The sequence below is a fragment of the Python bivittatus genome, unplaced genomic scaffold (genome assembly GCF_059951505.1).
Source record: "Python bivittatus isolate LINGU-HERP-01145 unplaced genomic scaffold, Pbiv_v1 ctg000220_np1212, whole genome shotgun sequence".
In the NCBI taxonomy this organism is placed as follows: domain Eukaryota; kingdom Metazoa; phylum Chordata; class Lepidosauria; order Squamata; family Pythonidae; genus Python; species Python bivittatus.
The window spans coordinates 42425220-42446493 of record NW_028277048.1 but is presented as its reverse complement, the minus strand read 5'-3'; positions in this window follow the sequence as shown (position 1 = coordinate 42446493).

The following is a 21274-nucleotide window of genomic DNA, read 5'->3' as shown; positions in this document are numbered from 1 at the left end:
ATGGATATCCCTTCACAACTGTCTGATCTCTGCCTCAGTTTATTTATACACACACACACACACACACACACACACACACACACATATTGTAGGATCCACTTAAGGCATATTTTCCTGCTTTCTGTTGGTCTCTTTCAGTTATTAAAAAGCTTTGTTTTTAGGCTAGCAAGCCAGTAGAGTTGACCAATCAAGACTGTGTGATCTGATGAGGGTCAGGCTTTTAGCATGAGCACACTGCTAAGTGCCGTTCCCCTTTGCAGTTACCACAGCACAGACATGCCCTGGCATTGTTTTGTTTTTTTCTGCTTTGCCTTGATCTTGTCCTCATCCCCTGAGCAGGGCAACCTTAAATCACCCTTAGCCTTTAGCTGTGATGCTGTTAAAAGAGGGCTTTCCCTGAAGCCAAGAGCATCCAGAAACAGTTGCAAAGAGTGTAAGAGCTGATGCACTTTGACACCAATTCTATCAGAGGTGAAGTCAGACAGGATCAGCTGGGTGCTTCTTGGCCATTTCAGGCCAAAGCAGGGATTTCCTTCTCTTCTAGTTCCTAGGTGGTCTCCTCTGCCACTCAGCTCCTCATCTGCTCCCCTTCCTCCCCCCCTTGTTTCGGGCCCTTCCCAGCTGCTTCACTTCCAGCAGTCCCAGCTCCCCTTCCAGTATCTCAGCACTGAGGCCACATGAAGAGCCCTTCTGGCTCAGTCAGTTGTGCCCTAGAGAGAAAGCAAGCAGTGGGGCAGAGAGTTCCCTACAGAGGGAAGGCATAACCAGGCTTGGCAAGTTAGTTCCCATTAGTGTGGCCACTAGCAGAAGTGGTGTTGCAGGGAAAGAGGAGGAAAAGGGGCGTGGGAGGGAGGGAGGGAGGGAGGGAGGAAGGAAGGAAGGAAGGAAGGAAGGAAGGAAGGAAGGAAGGAAGGAAGGAAGTTATCAGTGTCAAGCAAGGGGGAAGGGCTAGCTTCCAGCCAGGAGGCTTACCTCCTTACCCATGCCAGCCCCTTAGATGATACTAAATAAAGTTGAGTGAGCTTTCCTCATCTTAACCATGAGTGAGCGAGTGAGACCAAGCTCCTTCAATGAGGAGAGAACAGAGACTTTGCGCAAAGCTGAAATTGTGCAACCATGACATAATGTTCAAAAGGGTCCCTTGCCTGCCTGCTGTGGGGAGTATTTCTGTGCTTTGCATGTTAATGGGGACTCTGTGTGTGTGTGTATGTGTGTGTGAATGAAAGAGAGAGAAAGAGAGAGAGATTCAGTTCCCTTCATGATCATAGACGCAAAACACATTTGAGCTTCGCCTTCATTTATCCAGAGAAAGGGCTTTGATGTTCAAAGACATCCCGTTCTGACCTGTTCCTGCACCACCTCAGTAACTGGTAGAAAATTTCCTGCTAGCATCTGGAGAAGGAAGAGTGGCAAAATCAGAGGGCAAACCAATCATTTTGCTACATGCAACTTGCAGCTACATCATCAGGACAGCTGAGGTACATGGAGACATGATGGGGATGGACACTGATTCAGCACATTTCATGCTGGCATAATTTTCTGCTGAGTCAAGGATGGGCAGAGAGCATTTCAACCCTATAGGAAGAAAGACCCTGAGAAGTTCGTAGCTTTTCTGGTGTTTTTCTCCTTACCCTGAGCCCATCCAAGGCCCACCTCCCAGTCTACAAAACGTTTGGTGCTTTGTCATCCATCACCTTGGAGGGAAGGGAGTGGCTTGAACTACGGGCAAGAAATGGGTTGGCAGTGAGAGGAATGGAAAGCCAGGCCTCCTTTTGCAGAGTCAGCCCCGTGCACAGTCTACGGCATGCTTTCCAGAAATGAGCTGCGCTAAGCAAGAAGAGAGTTGTTGAAATTGCCTTTAGAACTCCTGGCTCAGAGGAAACTCAGCTGTCAGGAAAGAAAGGGGAAGAAGGAGGAAGGTGTCTCTTGGAAAAGAAAACAAGAGGGGAATGGTCAGGAAAGGAAAAAAGCCAGAACACCTTTTAACCATTAAGATTTATTGTACATATCACACTGTACTCTGCTCAATAAACGAGGAAGTAAAGCAGTGGCTTTTTCGTAGGCTTGTATACTGTAGGTGATTTATAATGAGGTAACTGGAAACAGGGTGATTGCAGCAACACAAGCTTGGCTAAGGCAGCATTTACATGCAACATGTACATTTTTATACATTATACAGTACATCACGTATATTGAATGAACCTCTGCAGTTGCTTTACATCTTCAGAGAACTATTCAGTTTCTTATGAGTATGAATTAATAGCATAATAAGTGAATGTTACATATTTCATTTTGGGAACAGTCGAGATGGGATGGAAGACAACAAATGTATGACTGATTTATCACCTGCCATCTCAGTGTCAAGCTGCTTGTTTTGCACGGGGAAAGTAAGTTGTTATGAAATGGTAGAGAGTTTCACTGAGGATCATCCTCACATTCCCCTAACCAAAGCATGAACATGCCTCGCTAACTATTGTCATATGACATATCCTCATGATGTTGCCTTTATCTCATCTCCAGCTCTAGCTGAGGCAACTCAAAGTCATTTTTACCAGGTCCAGTTTTAAAGGAGTGTTTTCCTTCTTATCCAACACAATTTTTGCAATGAACATGATCTAAGATGTTTCACTGACAATGTGGTTGATGACTCTATCAGGGGTTGGGATCTGCCCAGCTCCTGCTGATTTTTTGCTGCTGCGGTCACACACTTCCTCGCTTCCAGTTGCAAGACTCAGCCCCCCATGGCCTATTTGCTTTGGGCTGCAGGAGAGACCAGATACCTGGTTCCACAAAGGTACCTGCCTCCTTAATACCTGACTAGTACTTTCAAAAGCACCTGCTGGATTTGGCACACTAGATCCATGTTCAGAAATAGCCTGACTGACAGGTCATAGACACAAAGCACCTCTGCATCTTGACCAAGTTGTTATTCAGACAACTTGACAGGCAGCTAAACATGCTGTTCCAAGCACCTACCTACACTCACCCAACCCAATTCACAGATTGATGGCTTGACTTCATACTTCATAGGAGGGGAAGTGAAGCTGAGAGAGTCTATCAGTCCCTTTCCTTAACTTGTTCCCAACTGAAACAGTAGGATAGCACCTGTCACCTTGTTCATGTGACAATACTGAGCTTGGCAATCAGGGTAGCAAATTTTGCACCAGCATCATTTTCTGCCGTTTAAGAACTGGAAGATAGCTGTTTCATGCATCCATCTGGTTATATGTCCACAGTGGAAAATGGCTCCATGGTTAAGCAATTGCTTTACTTATGTGAGCTTTAAAAATGTAACCGGGGGGGGGGGGTGTCCTTGAAATGATCACAAAACTATCAGATGTAAGAATAAATTTGTTTGGTCCACTCCAGTGGCAGTAGTAGCAGTACTTTATTACCATCATTGACCAGCTCAAAAAATAAAAGGAAAAAAAATTGTGAGATAGCAAATAAAAATCCAATAATTGTAATATCGGAGTGATCAAAGTATGGCATATTTTACAAATAGTAAAATAAAATGTAGCCACATTAAGAAAAATAAAGTAACAGTGATCAGATAATAGCAACTGTAAATAAAATGGATCCAGATGACCTGGAAATTTGACTAGATGGGGTGTTTTTAGCCATAGCCAGGCATCTTTATCATGAGAGCAATATAATAAAAATGAGGTTAATGTTTCAGGACTCATTCCCCACAAGGCAAAGTTTTTGTTCAGATGGGATACCCTAAAATTCCTCTCAAGAATAGCTGTGAGGAGGATATTTTATCTTGCCAGGGTTAGGGCTCTACTGAATTTGGGAACCACTATTTGGCTAATGTTGCACGTTTTACTGTTCTGAACGTTATCCTTCTTATACTGTTACGGAAACTAACCATCCACAAGGACAACCATGAATCACTCCATGCAAACCCAGCTGCAATCACTCCTTGTGATGGCTGAATAAGACTGGGTAGTGCAATAGATGCACTTCACTATGAAAGAATTGTCTATCTTCAAGTAGGCATCTATACTGCCAATTTATATAAGTTTTGATGGATTGATTATGTGCCATCAAATCAGTGCTGACTCCTAACAACCACATCGATAGATTTTCTCCATGATGATCTGTCCCTAGCCTGGTCCTTCAGGTCTTCCAATGGTGCACCCAACACCACAGTAACTGAGGCCATCCCCCTTGCTGCTGGTCGTCCTCTTCTTCTCTTTCCTTCCACCTTTCTCAGCATCAGAGCCTTTTCCAGAGATCTGGGTCTTTGCATAATGTGTCTGAAGTAGGATAATATGAGCCTGGTCATTTGTGCCTTGAGTGAGAACTCTGGGTTCATTTGTTCAATGATCCATCGGTTTGTTTTCAGTTGTAATGCCATATTAACCATTATGGCTTCATCTGTCAAAGTAACTGTGATGACTATAATTTAGTGAGTTGCTGAGAATTCTTTATTAGAACAACTTCTCCAACACAGAACTCTAAGGGCTGTACTTAAATGACAGCTAAAGAAATAAATATATGCTTCCATGCAGAGAGACCTTAGTGTTCCCAGCCAGCTTTCCCCTTTAGCAGATTTTCCCAGGAAATAAAAATGATGGCAGAAGTGGTAGAAAAGGACTTGTTCTTCCTCAGTCAAAATAATTAAAATGGCCACTGCTGCTACCAACATACTACAATAACTGGAAAAAAAAGCTCTGTCCTTTAGTTGCACCAATCATTTTTAATAAAGGTCTCCTCACCTCTGCAAATTTTGCATTTAAAAAAAATGTTGCCAATCCTTCTTTCATCTCTCCCTCCATTGTCTTTCTTGAGAAGGTAATGGCAACAATTCAGGGGCCAACATGGGTGCAGAGCCAACCCCAAACAGGCCCCCTAGGCTAGCACACCCCCTTGCCAAGAGCACCTGCCACCCCTCCCCGAGCCTGGCCCACGCACAGGCCGTTCCTCTTAGAGGAAGGCGATCTTTCTGGAATCTGGAGGGATTTTGCCAGCTCTCAGTGCTTTCCAGTAAAAAGGTTCCCTCTGTTGCTGGAAGACAGCAATAGCACGGAGGTGCAGAGAGAGGCCTCCAGTTTTCTCACCCTTCCATTCATCAGAGGAGGAGGAACCATAATGGACCCCTTCAAACTGCAAAGCCCTCACCCAGCTGCCTGACTTGCTGAGCTGTTAGCCCCAGCTGAGCATAAGGGCCCTTTGTCTTGCCATTCAGGGGACGAGGAGGGCTTCGGCCTGAACTTGCCGATTTAAAGACGGGGGCATGGAAAGGGGGAAGGCCTCAGAAAAGAAGTCGCCTTCCAAACATTCAGCTCTCCACAATTTGAAACTCTCCCGATTGTGTTTTGCTGCTGCTGCTTCCCCTTCCTCTTCCTCTTCCTCTTCCCCTTCCCCTTCCCCTTCTCCTTCTTTTTGGGTGCAGAAAACTCAAAGGGCCTCAGGCCAGAATATACTAAGGGGTGTTCTTCCTTCTACTGTACATTGTTTTCCTGTCATTTCTACCCTGTCCTGGCAACACTCAATAGCACAGAAGTAAAGTTAATTGGAAAAGACAAACATACCAGTGGGAGTTAAACAGCGGATCGACAGCAGCAGCAGCAAAGCTCAGCACTGTTTTAGTGGGAGGGCCAGGGTGTGAAAGCAATCCATGTCTGGGAAATCTGTTTGACAGGTTTCACAGGAACCAAACGTTTCCAAATGGGTAAACCTTGCCTTAACCTTACAGAGGAGGTGGAACATATTGTTTTTACTTTCACCAATCTCCCAACACAGACCCGGCTGTATTTGGCCCACTTCACTGGGCAGGGAATGCCAGGGTGTTTCCTGTAAAAACTCAGGCAAGTTGGCCAATCCAATAGCTGCCTTTGCTGCCATCCTCCAACCTGACCAATCCCTTAATGTCCTAGCAATCGGTCTGTAGGTCTCTTTGAGCATGCATGAGTCCTGCAACGATACAAAAACACACATCTTCTCCTCTCCCCAGAAAGAGAAAGGAAGAACTTCTTGAAGCCCATCTAAATGATCAACCATCAAATGATCCTTCATCCAGGAGGGGAGATTATTTTACAGGTAACGCAAAGCTGGTCAGGTGTTCTGAAGATTAACACTGCTCTCCGGATGGGAGAGGAGAAAGGCAAGGAGGTTTGCTCTTAGGAATTGTAAACAACAATGCTTGGGAAGCAGTCTCATCATCTAGACTTCTTACTGGGCAGAGCTGAGATGAGATGGCAAGAATGTGTATGAAGAGGTATGAAGTCACGTGGAACAGTGGGGGAGTGGTGAGAAACATCCTAGGGAAAAAGGATAATTGAAAGACCACTTTCAGAGGACTTGGAAAAAAAGCTGTGAAATATCCAGGCATTTGAAAGACAATGGGAAAAGTTAGACTTTCTTTGTAGGGAAAGGCTCTGCAAGGACACATAAATACTGGCCAATAGACAAGAAAGTGGGCTCTTTCTTATGGCCGTTATTGTGTATTCCTCCAGTCTTTGCTGTGCTCCCTCCCTACCTAGCCCTGCTCTGCCTCAGCAACAAGGCCACTGGCTGGTGCTGTCCTTACAACTTTAATGCAGTATTTTAGGGCAGCATTTGGTGGATTCCCCTGGCTTCATCTCCCCCACCACCCTGGGTCGCCAATCATTGCTCCACTTAATGAGAGCCTAGAATAAAATATTCAAGCTGCCCGGGTGACAGGTCGCCTCTGTGTAGTAACGTGCCACTTGGGCCCAGTCTGAACATGAGTCTACTAATCCACTGGAAGACTAATAAACCTGCATCCAGAAGTATCCTAGCTGACAAATTGATGGGACAGAGGTATGTGATGAAGTGGGTGCGCAGTCTCATAGCGCATCAAGAGAGCTCCTTCCTACTTCATCCTGTGCTCCTCCTCCACCTAACCCATCAGCCTGGTGTTCTGTTTTGTTTTATGTGGGAACATCAGTCATCCAAAAGTTCAATATTCACATGTCTACTAGTGATGGCAGGTGAAGTAGGAGAGCACAGCTTGAAAAAACCAGACCCTCATTGCCAAAAGCAAAATAGCCCTGGGTGGCAGGGACCAAATGGGATGCATTAGGGGTAAGGCTATGTGGTCAACAGGAGCTGGGCAGAAGCCAGCCCCTGAAGCATTATTGCAGAGGTAGCACAGATATTTGTATGGCAAGATTTGTGCCAGGGGAAGAGAGGAAATACTACTTCTTAAAGGTGCTTCCACTCTAGGCTGGGCATGAGACACAAGCATCATGAAAATATTTAATATTGCTTTCCAAAGCAGTATACCATTGTTCATTGGCATCCTACTCTTCACATTACCTTATCGGTGTCAGAGGAGGGAGAGGAAGTAAAAGAAAAAGCCCTGACCAACCAAAGAAATTCTTTAAATAGGAAATCAGTGCTATTACCAAGTCATGCTTTAAAGAGAGGAAAAAAACCTGTTTTAGCTTATGAATATAAATACCGGTGAGATAAGAAAACAGTAGGGCTGATGCATCTCTTGGCTGCCTTAAAAATGGCCATCAGAATCATTCACAGTTGTGACTAAGTTCACCTCCACGTGTGGTGTTTGCCCTGCTCCTGATCCAACAACACCTGCATGACCTCATGATGCTCTTTGTCTTCAGCAGCTAAGCCTGTTAACTTCTGCAGTTCAACAGCAAACAGACAAATCTGGTTCTCCAGAAGAAGGACTGGAGGCTGTGGGGTTGGAGGCAGGCTGTTTTCCCACTGATGGGAAATCTTGCCTCATCCCACCTGCCAGCTCTTTCCTTCTCCAGAAAGGTAGCTTTGGGGTAGCATTTTGTGCTAAATAGATCTAGGCCTTGCTCCCAGTCCTCACCCAGGCACATAACGGACACAGTGCTTCCCAACCAGTGAATGGGCCACTCTTTCTGAGCTTCAGGACTGCACAGCATACTGCTGGTGTTAAAGCAATCTTTTTCAACCTGGCAGCCTCCAAGCGTGCTAAAGCATGACTCTCAGAACTCCATGCCAGCCCAATCTTTGAATATGAGTAGAAACTCTTCAGTTTCTTTGACACCCAAAGGAACTTTAACTTTGACACCCAAGGGAACTGATGGCATGTGCCAAGGACACCTAAATGTTGGGGTCACATGTGCAATTCCATCACTTTCGCCACTTTGGGCCTGAATACATTCTAAAGCAGTGTTTTTCAAACATGGCAACTTGAAGATGTGCAGACTTCAACTCCCAGAATTCCCATGCTGGCTGGGGAATTCTGGGAGTTGAAGTCCACACATCTTCAAGTTGCCAAGTTTGAAAAACACTTTTCTAAAGAATGTGGGAAGAGGGTGAAGTGTGTTCAAGATTCCTCCCTTAATTTCATATTTCCTGTGTGATAAAGGAACAAAAGAGAGAAAGAGCAATTTACCTTCTTTTAACAGTTAGCAAGTGTTGGTGGGAGGAAACTCTTGGAATCATTATTTTTGCTCTTTCAAATGCCTCTTCTCTTGCAAGGCAGGGCGTGCAAAGAGCCAAAGGCACTTTGTAATCCTAACATTGCCTGAATCAGGATAACTTATTAAAGATATTTCCCCATTCCACAGATGTGCTGTAAACCTTGCTTCCACCACTGGGTGCCAAAAATATTCCTGGGATTATTTAGTTCAGGATTATCCCAATATAACAGCTTTCTCACTGGCTGAATTCTTTGTTTCCCACAAAGGGCAAGTCAACCTGCCATCCAGGACTGTCTTTTTTTGCCATTTTTTTTGTTTGTTTGGGGCAATGCACCTGTCCTTTTAACAGTTGCAGGGTAACAGAATATTAAGCTAATTTATCTATTTATTGGCATCCATATTTGGGAAGTTCATTACTGCTGAAGCTTATTTATTTAAATTATTTACCAGCCATTTTTAAAATGAAAGTCCCAAGCAGTTCAAGGGAATAAAACAATAAAAATCCCATCCAGTTAAAAACTATTAGATATATCTGGATGTGCATTTGTTTGGCGAAGTCCATACAACTCTTCTTCCACATTCTTTTGAGCATTTTTCCTCACATGCCCAGTTTTGGATGCACTTTTTTCTGATTATATGCACTTTGCACCAAAGTTTGTAAAATGCCTCATATTTTTCTTTACTTTCCTCCTTAATATTTGCATATGCTTGAGTCACCAAATATATCACAAAACATGAGAAAGTGCACAACCAGGTACCAGTTTATAATTATGTCAAGGGCTACATCTTGTTTCAGTTTATTGGCCAAATGACTTTTCAGCTCCATGCAGACCATTACTTGCAGTGAGTCGATCCGTTCCTGTTCAGGACACTAGGGTTTGGTTCAGACCTAATGCTAAACCATAATGCATTTGTTGGTGTTTGGCTGGGAATTCTCAGAACTGTAAACCTAGCAAACCTTGCACAAAAGAGCACAGCAAAATAATTTCCTTATGTTGCCAAGAAAACTACATGACTATGTCCACGAGGTCAACCCCTGCAAAACAAAAGCCTGGAATATCCACATTGAAGGGAAATATACCCTATTCTTTTGATGACCCATTACTTATTCATACAGTACCTATAAAACTTTCCTAAAGATGGCACCCTCCAGTGAGCCATCGAATAAATATCAACCCCGCTTGTTGATTCAGGTACAAAGGCTATAAAGAGGCCTTGCAAAAATTGGGCATGGTGGACTTACTATTCCAACACAAGTTCCATATGAATAAGCTTGGCTGTTAAACATAAATTTGTTTTATATCTCCCTCAAACAATTCTGCCATTGGCTGCAATTAAAAGGTAAAGTTGCATTGCCAAAGGAGAAAAACGGTGAAGTGGTCAACACTTACTTAATGCGCAGCATGGCTGGCTGGGGAATTCTGGGAGTTGAAGTCCATGCATCTTAGAGTTGCCAAGGTTGAGAAACACTGCCTTAGAACACAGGAGTAAGCACACATGTTCCTTCTTGATGTTTTGACTTCAGCTCAGCCAGTAAGTCCAGTGCAACTCCAGGTTGCAGGAGTTGTAGTCCCAAACAACTGGAATGCCCTAGATGGCCTGCCCCAATCACCAATAAAGGTGGGGATCTTTTGGTCTGACCGCAGCTTATTCTTTAGCTCAACACTAAAAGATCATCTTGACCACATCTTGTTTGCCCTGACTACCATCAAGGCTGATTCCACACATAGGTGACCTCTTGGACCACCCTATCAACCTCTTGGACTGTGCTTTCCATTTAATCAATGCTGAGGCCAACTTTCTTAAAATGGAAGTAAGCAAAACCCTCCAGATGCTGGAAGATCCCTCATTGCTCAGGCTCACAAGCTGTCCAAGGAATGCGTAGCTGGTGCTGGAGCCCTTCCATGAATGAAACCACAGACCTCCCACAGACTTCAGATTCACTTTCTGGCCCACTAGAGATAAGCACTTTCCCTTCTGTTCTGCTCAACCACAAAAGCTGCTCTGCTGCCAAAGGGAAAAGAGAAAGCTTCATGGGAAAGAATTTTGCCACAAATGGCTTAAGCTGATGTAACCGAGTGTGGCCTACTCAGGCACAAATCATTTGTAGAAAGGAAAGGAGAGGAGGGCAGTGTCAAGCTGCACTTTAACCCACAATTCATCATCTAAATAGCATTAGCCGAGCTAAGCTTCTCTGTTATTTTTGCTGGATGCTTCTCAATCTGATTGTGTGTGTGTGTCCATGTGGGTGCACAGCACAATGGCCTTTAATAATAGGAGGCAATAAAGGTTGCTCAAGCATGTCCACATCACAGAGTTGCAACTCTTCAAGATCCACTCTGGATCTGATTGAACATACATCATCTCTTGTCCAGAGCTGAGTCAGTTCGCTTCTGATGATGCTCCAGTTTACAGAAAACCACAGCAACTTTTTTATTCTCCTTGCAATGTGTGGCTCTGCAGACCTAATAGGAAGTCTGCTTCCCCACTGGTGGCAATGCTGGCTTCATCCCACCTCCTGGTTCCAGGGTTTAGGCCAGCTATTACTCCAATTGTCCAACCTTCCCAGCCCAAGATTTTAAACCATGATTTTGAATCTTCTCTCCTCTATGCATTCTTTTGAACTCATCACCTTCCTCTCCCAATCCAGCAATATGCAACTATGGTCAGCACTATCTGTCTGTTTGCAGAACTGACAGCCTGCTATCATCTGATCTTCACAATTCTCAGGGGCTTTAAAAGGCATCAGAGGAATGACAGCAAGGTAGTTGGGAAGCCGTTAGAGGATTCAATACTTTTGTGCAGTCTTTTTAAAAATCAGCCTTTCTTTGCATAACATCATAATACAGTAGCCTGCCTGCCTGCCTGCCTTCCCTTTTTGTTTTTGTTTTTTACAAACTATCACATCAATTTATACAAATATATGTAATAAAAACCATGGAGGACACTGGTAATATATTTTATTTTGGTTTTCTGCCAAATGCAGATGGCTTAGGTTTGTTATGCCACACCAGTGGTAGCTCAAGGAGCAAAATCCTGATGAAATTTCTTGTATTCTTCTGTTGGTCAGCAGAAGGAAAGGGGAGTAAGCCCCGAATGGCTCACATGAGAGTCTCTGCATATTCTCCGCATTTTGAGATTAGCAGATGTGAAGATGATTGTGGATCGGTTGCAAACTGCACTATGAGGAACTGGGGGCTGGAAGTGTTGATAGTGTGGAACTGCCTTCAGTCTTAACATTGGTGGGACAACACTTTTGTTGTAGCATCTAATTCAGAGTGTCAAGAGTCTGCACATTTTTATGTGTGTGGAAGAGAGGGTTCATCTGTTTTGATTCAGGCATTCTTGGAATTCACCCAGGAAGGAAAATATTTTCAGGGAAGTAAGCCCAGTTGATACTCTGATGCCTGAAAATGCAAAGGATCTGCAAGCTCTAGTAATGAAAGTCAAGGACCACATTGAAAAAATGGGAGTAAAATTAAGTATAAAGACGACCAAACTAATGACAACAGATAGAACAACCAGCCTTAGAATTGACAATGAAGATGTGGAAGTGGTGGATAGCTTCTGCCTTTTAGGATCAACCATCAACAGTAAAGGAACAAGCAGTCAAGAAATACAATGCAGACTAGCACTTGGAAAAGCAGCCATGAAGGCCTTGGAAAAGATATTCAAATACCATGATGTGTCTATACCTACAAAGATCATGCAAATCATGATATTCCCTGTGACACTCTATGGAAACGAAAGTTGGATTTTGAAGAAGCAGGATAGGAAGTTTATTGATATTTTTGAACTTTGGGGTTAGAGAAGACTCCTGACAATATCATGGACAGCCAACAAAAAACACTGATGGATCATCAAACAAATCAACCTAGAGTTCTCACTCATAGCACATTATGCAAAGACTGAATTCGCTGGAAAAGGCTCTAATGCTGGGGAAGTTAGAAGGAAAGAGAAGAAGATGACCAGGAGCAAGGTGGATGGTCTCAGTTACACTGGCGATGGGGGCACCATTGGGAGACCTGAAAGACCAGGTTGGGAATAGATTGTCATGGAGAAAATCTATCTATGTGGTCACTAAGAACTGACACCAATTTAATGGCACATAAGCAAGCAAGCAAGCCCAGTTGTAGAATGACCAACATTATTAATACTATCTTTTTTCTTAAGCAGGGAAAAGCCATACAGTTTCAGATTTCAGAACTAGGAGTTTCCTGTAGACCTTCATGACAGGAAAATTTCAAAATCGCCATATTTCTATGAGTCCAACTATTGTTAAAGCCATATGAGCAGAAGTAACTTTTAAAAGCACTTACCATTCTATGACTGTGTTCACAGGCCTCAAACAAATTATACCTTTCAGTTCCAATCACCTTGTTTGAAGGTATGAACAAAAGGAAAATAGGGAGATAGGCTGTACAAAATACACAGATGGTGGCTGACAAATTGTTCCCCTCCGTTTGCTTTCCTCTACCTCGAGCACTAGGTGGCGCTGGACATACACAAGATGGATATAATATACCGTACTGTTGACTGCTGAGTTCAAAGGTTGAATTGCCCTACTCCTTTACTCAACAGCTTTTAAAGCTCTCTGTTATTGTATGTATGGGGGAGGGAGGTTGATTCTTTACTGTTATGATGAAAAGCTTGCAAGACAGATATAAAACAGGGCATCAGAATTTCTGTACTTTTAATGACTGCCTGAAAGAAAAGGTTAGCAAAGCTTCCAATGAACTGCATCTATATATTTCTATATATTTCTATATATATATATATTATATATGTAGCCATTATGTAGCCATTATGTAGCCATTAGTCAGCCATTCATAGTTAAACACAATATGGGCCCATGTGATGTTTGAACTAGGTCAGGATGTATATATATATAATAATTCTATAGAATTATTAGAAATATAGGGATCTTGACTCCATTTCGTATCTTAGTAGCTGGTGACCATATGTATTATTGCTTTTCAGTTATACTGATTTATAGTGTATTACTTGACATTAGAACAAGCGATCCACTAGCCTCCAATTTCTCCAAACAGTTCACTTAAGAGCCTGATGCTGAGGATCGTTAAGCCCTCTGTCTATAGTGAGTTATTTCTTCTGGGCTGACAACCATCTCATTGTGTGTTAGATCCCAGTTTGCATACATCACATCCTGACCTAGTTCAAACATCACATGGGCCCTTATTGTGTTTAACTATGAATGGCTGACTAAGCCACAATGAACTAGGTTTACACATCATGCTATGCTATAAAGGCTTGATTACAAGCCAGAATGTCTGAGTGGTTCATACAGTGAGTGAGTGGGGATAGAGGTCACATATCTCACAGAGCCATCATGCATCTTCTTTGCTTTGAGCTTAATATGTTACATGAACCCAGCCAACTGTGTTGTTTAACCATGTTTATTGTATAAAACATGGTTAAACAAACCACAGTGATGTGCAAATCAAGCCGTGATCTCCTACACTGCCTCCAAGCTTTGGAACAGATGAGTCACAGATCTTCAAATTTTTGAGGGTGGTGGGAATTTTGAGAGCACGTTACAGGAATGTGACCCATCACAAAACACCCCTTTACCAGAATTGCAGTTGGGTAAATTTTATTCTCACCATTTTCTTGAGCCTCCCAGGATACTCTCTAAATTTTCATGTTACCTTTATCCCATTCCCACCCCTGCTCTGGATAGGTCGGCTCACATCCAAAGCAAGGCCTGGGATAAAGCTGTCCACCATTTTGTTGTCCAACAATGCTGGCAGGGTTTGTGTGGAGCCTAGAGGCACCCCTCGGTTAACCATTAAGCAAAAGAATCCCGTGCCCAGGGCACCAAGGGAAGGGGGCACCAAAGAGTTTTTCTCCCTGGTTATTATGCCCTTAACTCTTTTACTGCCACATTTGACTTTAGTCGAAATTTTTGTAATTGCCCTTATCTATTTTTTTGGCATGGTGAGTGACTAAAGTTTAAAAGTTTTGTCTGAAGGTATCATCAGGTGTCACATTTCTTTCCATTTCATGGCATGAGACTTTTGCTTCCATCAAGGGGCACCATTTTTGAGCTGTGCTTAGGGCATCAGTTGGCCTTAATCCCGCCCTGCCTAGAGGCAATCCTGGAAACTCAAATTACACTTGTGGCTGGTGTTTTGCTTCAGAACACGCTGACTTTCCACAATTTAATTCTTAATTGAGTGAATATAGTAAAAAAAAAAAAAAAAAATCAAGTGGAGCAAAAAGGCTACAGCATGCCAAGAGCGATGTTGCTGGGCACCCTGGCGCCTGCTGATGCCCGATTTAGGACCCAGGGTAGAAGCTTAGCCTCCCAGTTAAACCCTGTCAGCATTTATATTTAAGACACTGCCCATCTATGCAAGAATCCAATTCTTCTTTTGGATTAATACGCAAGCCTTCCGAGGCATGCTTTCCAGTCATTTTGCAGCTGCCCAATTAAAAAAAGGGCAGAGAAGTGGAAAAGTTCTTAGCCTCTCACACCTTCAACTGCTGCATAGTTCACTCCTCAGACTAAGCCATGGGCAAACGGGGTTTGAACCCAGCCTCTCTGCCTGCATTTCTAGTTTTAACATAGGCAGCTGCGTTCTCCCAGGTGGCTCCATTGGAGCATTGAGAGGAGCAAGTGTTCACTGTCAAAGGTCACCCTCACTTTATCTAGCAGGGCTCCTGTACTGCTGGAGGAGCTGAATGTGTATTCCTAGCACATCAGGCAGTCTGTCTACCGGTTCTGCAACTGTCCAAGGGGCTAGCGATGCTACACATCCAGGAGCTATTCAGGAGGGCACCTTACAGAAGTGAGGTTACTGGTGTAAAACATCCACCACCACCACCACCACCACCTCCTTTATCGTCAGCTTGGGAAGAGCTTCCCCCACTGCTTAAAAAGGTAGGCAAGGCTCTTCAAAACACTGCCCAGTCCAAACAAAGCAGTTGGATCCACTGTGGAAAGCCAGAGAGCTGTTCTTCATTAGTTACTTATAGTGGTGCCCCACGAGGCTGGCCTTTTCTTGTCCCCAGGCCCTGATTTGTGCAGCCTTGTGCAATTACTGTCCAGGCCGCATAACACAGAGAAGAATCGAAAGCGTCAGGCCAAGGTATCCCGGTGCAAGCTTCTCTGTCTGTTGTCCCGCCAAGTCCTGTAAGGTTTACTTTGGAGCAAAGAGGAATAAAACAGGTAGGATGAACTCCGCCCCATCACATCCCTTCGGATTTGCAAGTTAGTGCAAGCCGTTCCCAGCCTAGAATAAACTTCCTCCATATCAATCTCATCAAGGGTGGTGGGCAAACCATCTTTCGGAGCTTTCAGGAGCTCACTGGGAGGACTCTCCCCAGCACCACAGCAAGAACCAGGAGACCTCCACTCATAAGCATGCTCCTCCCACTGCAAAGGTGCACGAAAGGAAAACACCTTGTTTGTGACGGTTGCAGAGCAGCTAGAATTTTGTGCTGCTTGTAAGACATCACCTCCAGATTACAAGCACCAAGGGAGTGGCCAGCTGAGAGCAAACTGGATTCTTCATATCTCATAGGACCACCAGTATCCAGGTGATGGGTGCCATTTGGGAAGCAATCAATCAAGGCAGTAGAGTGTAGTGGTTAAGTGCTGGGGCACCAGGGAGACTCAGACTGTTGTCCATCTTCAACAGGGAAATTGACAGTTGACTTTGGGCCCATCACTCAGCCCAATCTTCCTCACAGTATTGTTGTGGTAGAAGTGGGGAGGGCTATGTGCACCACCCTGATATAGAGGGAGGGAGGGAGGTTTGTATGGCAGGTCTTTCAGGTCAGGCAAATGAAGTCCCCACCTTTTTAACATCTTCTGTTTTCTCATCTGTGTTGCTTTCATTTCCTTAGTGTGCCTAAAAAATGTTCATATTTGAAATGTTTTTCAGCTGCTAACATAATTTTCAGGCAAATAAACCCCCTCTCATTTTTATCCAGTATTAAGAACTCTATGAAAGCATTTTTAACTAAAACAGAGGGCCCTTCCAAACAAAAATTTGCTCCAGTCTAAAATCAGCACAGTGCTGAGTTGACCTTTTCATGGTAGCTGAAACGATGGCAAGCTACATGTATATTTTTAAGGCACTAGGGGTTTGCTTCCCCATTGGCTGAGAACTCTTGCCTTACCCCCATCCTAGCTCTTGGACTTCAGGTCCTGTAAGAAGAATGCAAACTTGGGGGCTCTGCAGCTCTCCCTCAGTAGCAGCGAGAAAAGGAGCAAGGGTGAGATTGAAAAGAGTGCTGTCAGTTTTCCCCTTCTCTGCATCCCGTGTCCCTCTAAAGTATGGAGCTGCTTGTTTGCTTGTTTTCTTGCTTTCCCTTCCTTCTCTCCATTTTATCTCTTGAGTCCTTTGTCTTGCCCTTTCTGCACTGAACAGTTTTACCTCTCAAACTCTAACAAACCCAATTTCCTGTTCACAGTAAGCACCGCTTGGGCCATGAGCACTCTGGGGTTAATTGGTTCTTAAAGAATTTCCTGGTAAGATTGTCCTGGGGAAAGTCCACATCTGCGGTCATCTGGATCCTGATCTCACCAGCTTTTCTGGTTCTCCTGGTTTACCAGCAGACCTGAAGCTGAGACGCAGAGAGGCAGCTTGTCCTTGCTCCCACTGCTATTTTGCCCAGCAGCTGCATGGCCACCTGAGTAGGGCTACTGGAGGAAAGAAAGAGCATGCCACATTGGAGTAAGGACGGACAGCCCTGAAGGCCAGATTCTTGAGAGGGATGGGATGAGCCCTACATAATAGAATGAGCAGGGATTGGTGGGAGGCTCCAAATGTGGGGGGCTGTGGTACTCCATCCTGAAATAAAATGTGTTACTGATGTCTTACCCTTTCAACACACTGTGTCTAGTTCTGGACAGCACAGCTCAAAAAGGGTAATGACAAATAGCAACAAGTTTAGAGGATGTTGACCAAGATGGGCATGGTTAGACTGCGAAAAAGAGGGGAAATATGATAACAGTCATCAAATATCTGAAAGGTTACACACAGGAGAGGGAGTGGACTTATTCTCAGTTCCTCAGAACCAGGGGTTAACACTCCAAGGAAGGAGGTCCAGGCCAGACCTCAGAAGGAATTTGCTCGCTTATGACCTGTCAGCCAGTGGAACAGGCTGCCAGATGACATGGTGAGTTCTCTTTCCATAGAGTCTGGATGGTCATCTGTCAGAGATCCTCTTGTAGATCCTACACTTGAACAGGGGCTTGATTAGATTACTTTGAGGGTCACCCGCAATTCTATGATTCTATGAAAAGTCTCTCTCCTCCATAAGACTGCTGCTTGCCAAAATGGAGGTGGGGGGGAGAGGTGTCATGATAAATAGGGACAGGAGTACTCATTCACAGATGTCAAAACCAGCTATGCTTTGTTAGTTTACCATTGAAATAGGAAAGCTGCGGTCGTCCAGATATGCTGGGCTACCATCCCATTAGCTCCAGACCACATGGTCAATGTTCAGGAGCTAAGGAGTTTGCAGTCCCAAATGTCTGAAAAGCTCTAGATTGCCTATATGCTGGTTTTGGCATTTTAAAATGAATATCCGTTTGGACTTAATTTCTCTCTTGAATATTTTTGGCCCTGCATAAATTGTTATCAGTATGACATTTCTTCCATTTTGTGGACCTCGAGGTTTACAGCCTTTTTACTCCTCTGTGAGTCTCTTTAGTAGCCCTGTGTATGTGCATCTACCGAATTAAAATTCTGCTTTATGCCTCAGATGAAATGGATCGTAGCCCATACAAACTTTTTGCCACAAGCACTCTGCGGTTCTGCTGCAGCAGGCTGCACACAGCTGACCATCTGAGATTTGTGTTTATGGAAAAGTAGAGGGAAAAGGCAATGCTCCTCTTCTGAACACTCACCTCTCGCCTGAGTTACTCCATTAATGAGGAATGGAAATGGTTTTATTACCAAGTCGATTGCCAATATCACAAGCTTAGTAACATGCCAGAAAAGTGTCTCCATACTCACTCCTGCTTTTATTCCAAAGTGCCACCTTAGACTTCTGGCTTCTACAGCAACTGTTGCTGATGTTTAAAAAATGAAGAAAGCAAGTGCATCTTACATGGTCATCAGTTTGAAGCAATTGTTTTTCGTTTCACATAGTGGTTACTGTTTCTGCTGCTGCCATCACTCAGGACACACAAATGTGTGCACACACATGACTGGTCCTTCTAATAGTTTTGGAGTTTTAGCTGTAACGAAAGGGATTAGCATCACAGTTACCAGCTGGCTGACAAGTAACCAATATCTTCCGGTGTCAGTTGTCTGAAAACACTACAACTGAGGCAAGAAACAGGGTCACAAAGTATCCGTCATTAATGGGAACTTTTTCCTAAACGGAACTGCTGACCTGCTGGCTGGGGAATTCTGGGAGCTGAAGTCCACACATCTTTGTTGCAAAGTTGAGAAATACTGCCCTGGACCTTTTAACTGAGGATCTCAGGGCAAGGATTCAGTTTGGGAGCTGAAGCTAACCAGAATGCTGAATACTTTGGAAACTGTTATGAGGTACAGTTGAAAGAACTGGATACATTTAAATTGCATAAAAGAAGATGGAGAGACATTGCTTCCTTTAAAATGTAAAACACTGTCATGCAAAAAACTGAGCCAAGTGGCTATCTGATGGGCCCAGATAGAAAGCTAGAACTGACTTGATATTATCAGGAAGCAGATTTTAGCTCAAGGTTAGAAGTTCCTAAGGGCTGTTGGACAGTGGAGAAAACTTTCTACTTCACCTGAGCTTGTGTGGAAATACTCTAATTGCAAGATTCCTGCACTCATCGCTGTATTATTTCTCCTTCTCTTCCAATTCAAATGTTCAATTCTATTGTTCCTAATGTTTGTATGAAAGTACTAAAAATAATTATAATGAGTATAACTCAGGGTACCTGCCCATGTGGTGAGAAGGAGATTGAAACCATTTTGCATGTATGAGGACACTATAAATTCTACAGGGATGTCAGGACTCCCTGTCTCTGCACCTAATACGTACATCTCCAGGAAGGCCAGACAATTTCTAGGTGAACCCTCTCCTGGAAGATTCAAAACCCTTCATCTCTTGTGCAGTAGCCAAATTCTGTGTTGCTGTGATGAAAATAAGGCATAACTCGTCACAGAAATAACCACTTCTGATTTATTCATCACTTTAGGGTTAATACATGCTAGCTATCTTGTTTTAGGTGATATATATGTTCACTTCATAGATTGTAATATTTTAGATTTAGACTCCCACAGGTAATTAACACACCATTATAATAGTATATGTTACATGTTTATTTGTTATTTTATCTTTGTTATACTAGTATTGTATCTCATCTATTTGATTTTACTTTGGCATTGCATTTTTTCAAACTTTGCTGGGCGTTGGCTGACTAAACAGTATTTCATTATAATGAGTGTTTTACTTTTCACAATTTAAAAAAAGAAATAGGTGACAATATAGTCTAAGGAGTACATTTTTAATTCTGCTACCTGTAACCTAAGTGCCCATAGATTGGGGGGGGGCACTATTTTGTACTAGAACTGGAGTGAATGATGTTGTGAGTACAGGTTTAATGCTACTGTATTTTCTTCTCCTCTGATTGTCTATGAAAAGTCCAGTGATCCTTCAAACAGCTAACTACATTCTGGAAAGCGTACAGTTCTTTCTAACATAATGAAAACAAGCTGTTGTATCTAACAAAAGGTAAAAGGTCTGTCACATGAAAATGCCAGAGTGGCACTCAGGGTTATCCAAAACTAGATTACTCGGACAGCAGCTTGTTGTTTCCAGAAAAGACTATCTGAAATTCAGCGTGGAAAGTGGAATGCTCCCTAATCACCTCCTCCTCAAATTATAAGCTCCCTTGTTCAGGCAAAGGGCCTTGCGATCTTGATAGGCCAGTCACTCAATTGCTACGGCCAGTTTGACTCTCTGTGAATAAGCAGAGAAGTTGTGTTATCTGCCCCTTGAGCTATGTGGCCAGCTGCAGCTTTCTTCAAGGGGCAGATAACTTAGCTGCTTTAGTCCAACATCCTCTCATCTGAATTTGGCATCATGACTTAGGTTTAGTGACATTTATGCCAGATTAGATCATATGTCCTTCCAGCGTAGGGTCTGTGACACAGGTGTAGCCCAGTTTGGTGCCAATGCCACACTTGGCATTTGGAATGATGGTGGTGGTCACGGGGTGTCCTAATAGCAGCAGTAGAACTGGATCTCATTTCTTCTCATCTACTTTTGCATGGAATTAAAATTCAGATATGATAACTTGCTATGAATCTGATAATTTCCTTCCACACACAGCCCTCCCATTCAAAATGGTATTTTAGTGCCAACCTCTGCAAGGCTTGGTGAGGGCTGCATTTGGGCCTCAGGGGGCCTTGTGTCATATACTCTTAGTCTATGGAACATTAGCTCTTCCTGACTGGGTTTCCAGATAGAATAGCTAAAGTAAACCTCCCTTTGTGTCTGGCCAATAGCCATTCTGGCTGGTGAGAGGAGAACTGTAGTTGAACAACACTTGGTGACTCAAAGCTGCCTCAGTCCCACCTGACAATGGCTCTCAGGGATCTCCAGCTAAGGCTTTGCATCCCGGCGTTTTATTTGCTTTTTGTAATTACCAAACATTTCTGCCTGTAAACAGCAGTGCAACTAGGAGTGGGGCTCAGAGTTGAAGTCTGGGCCCCCCTAGTTCAGTTAAGCTGGGAGATGAATGAGCAAACAAGCCTGAAGTCAGTACCCAGGGCTGACACAGGCATGTCACGATCTGGATTAACTGACAGTGCTTGCTAGAGCACTCTTTCTTCTGAATTAAAAAAAAAAGGTCTTATTATCAGGAGTGAACACCTAGGTATGCATATAGTTACGGATGCCTG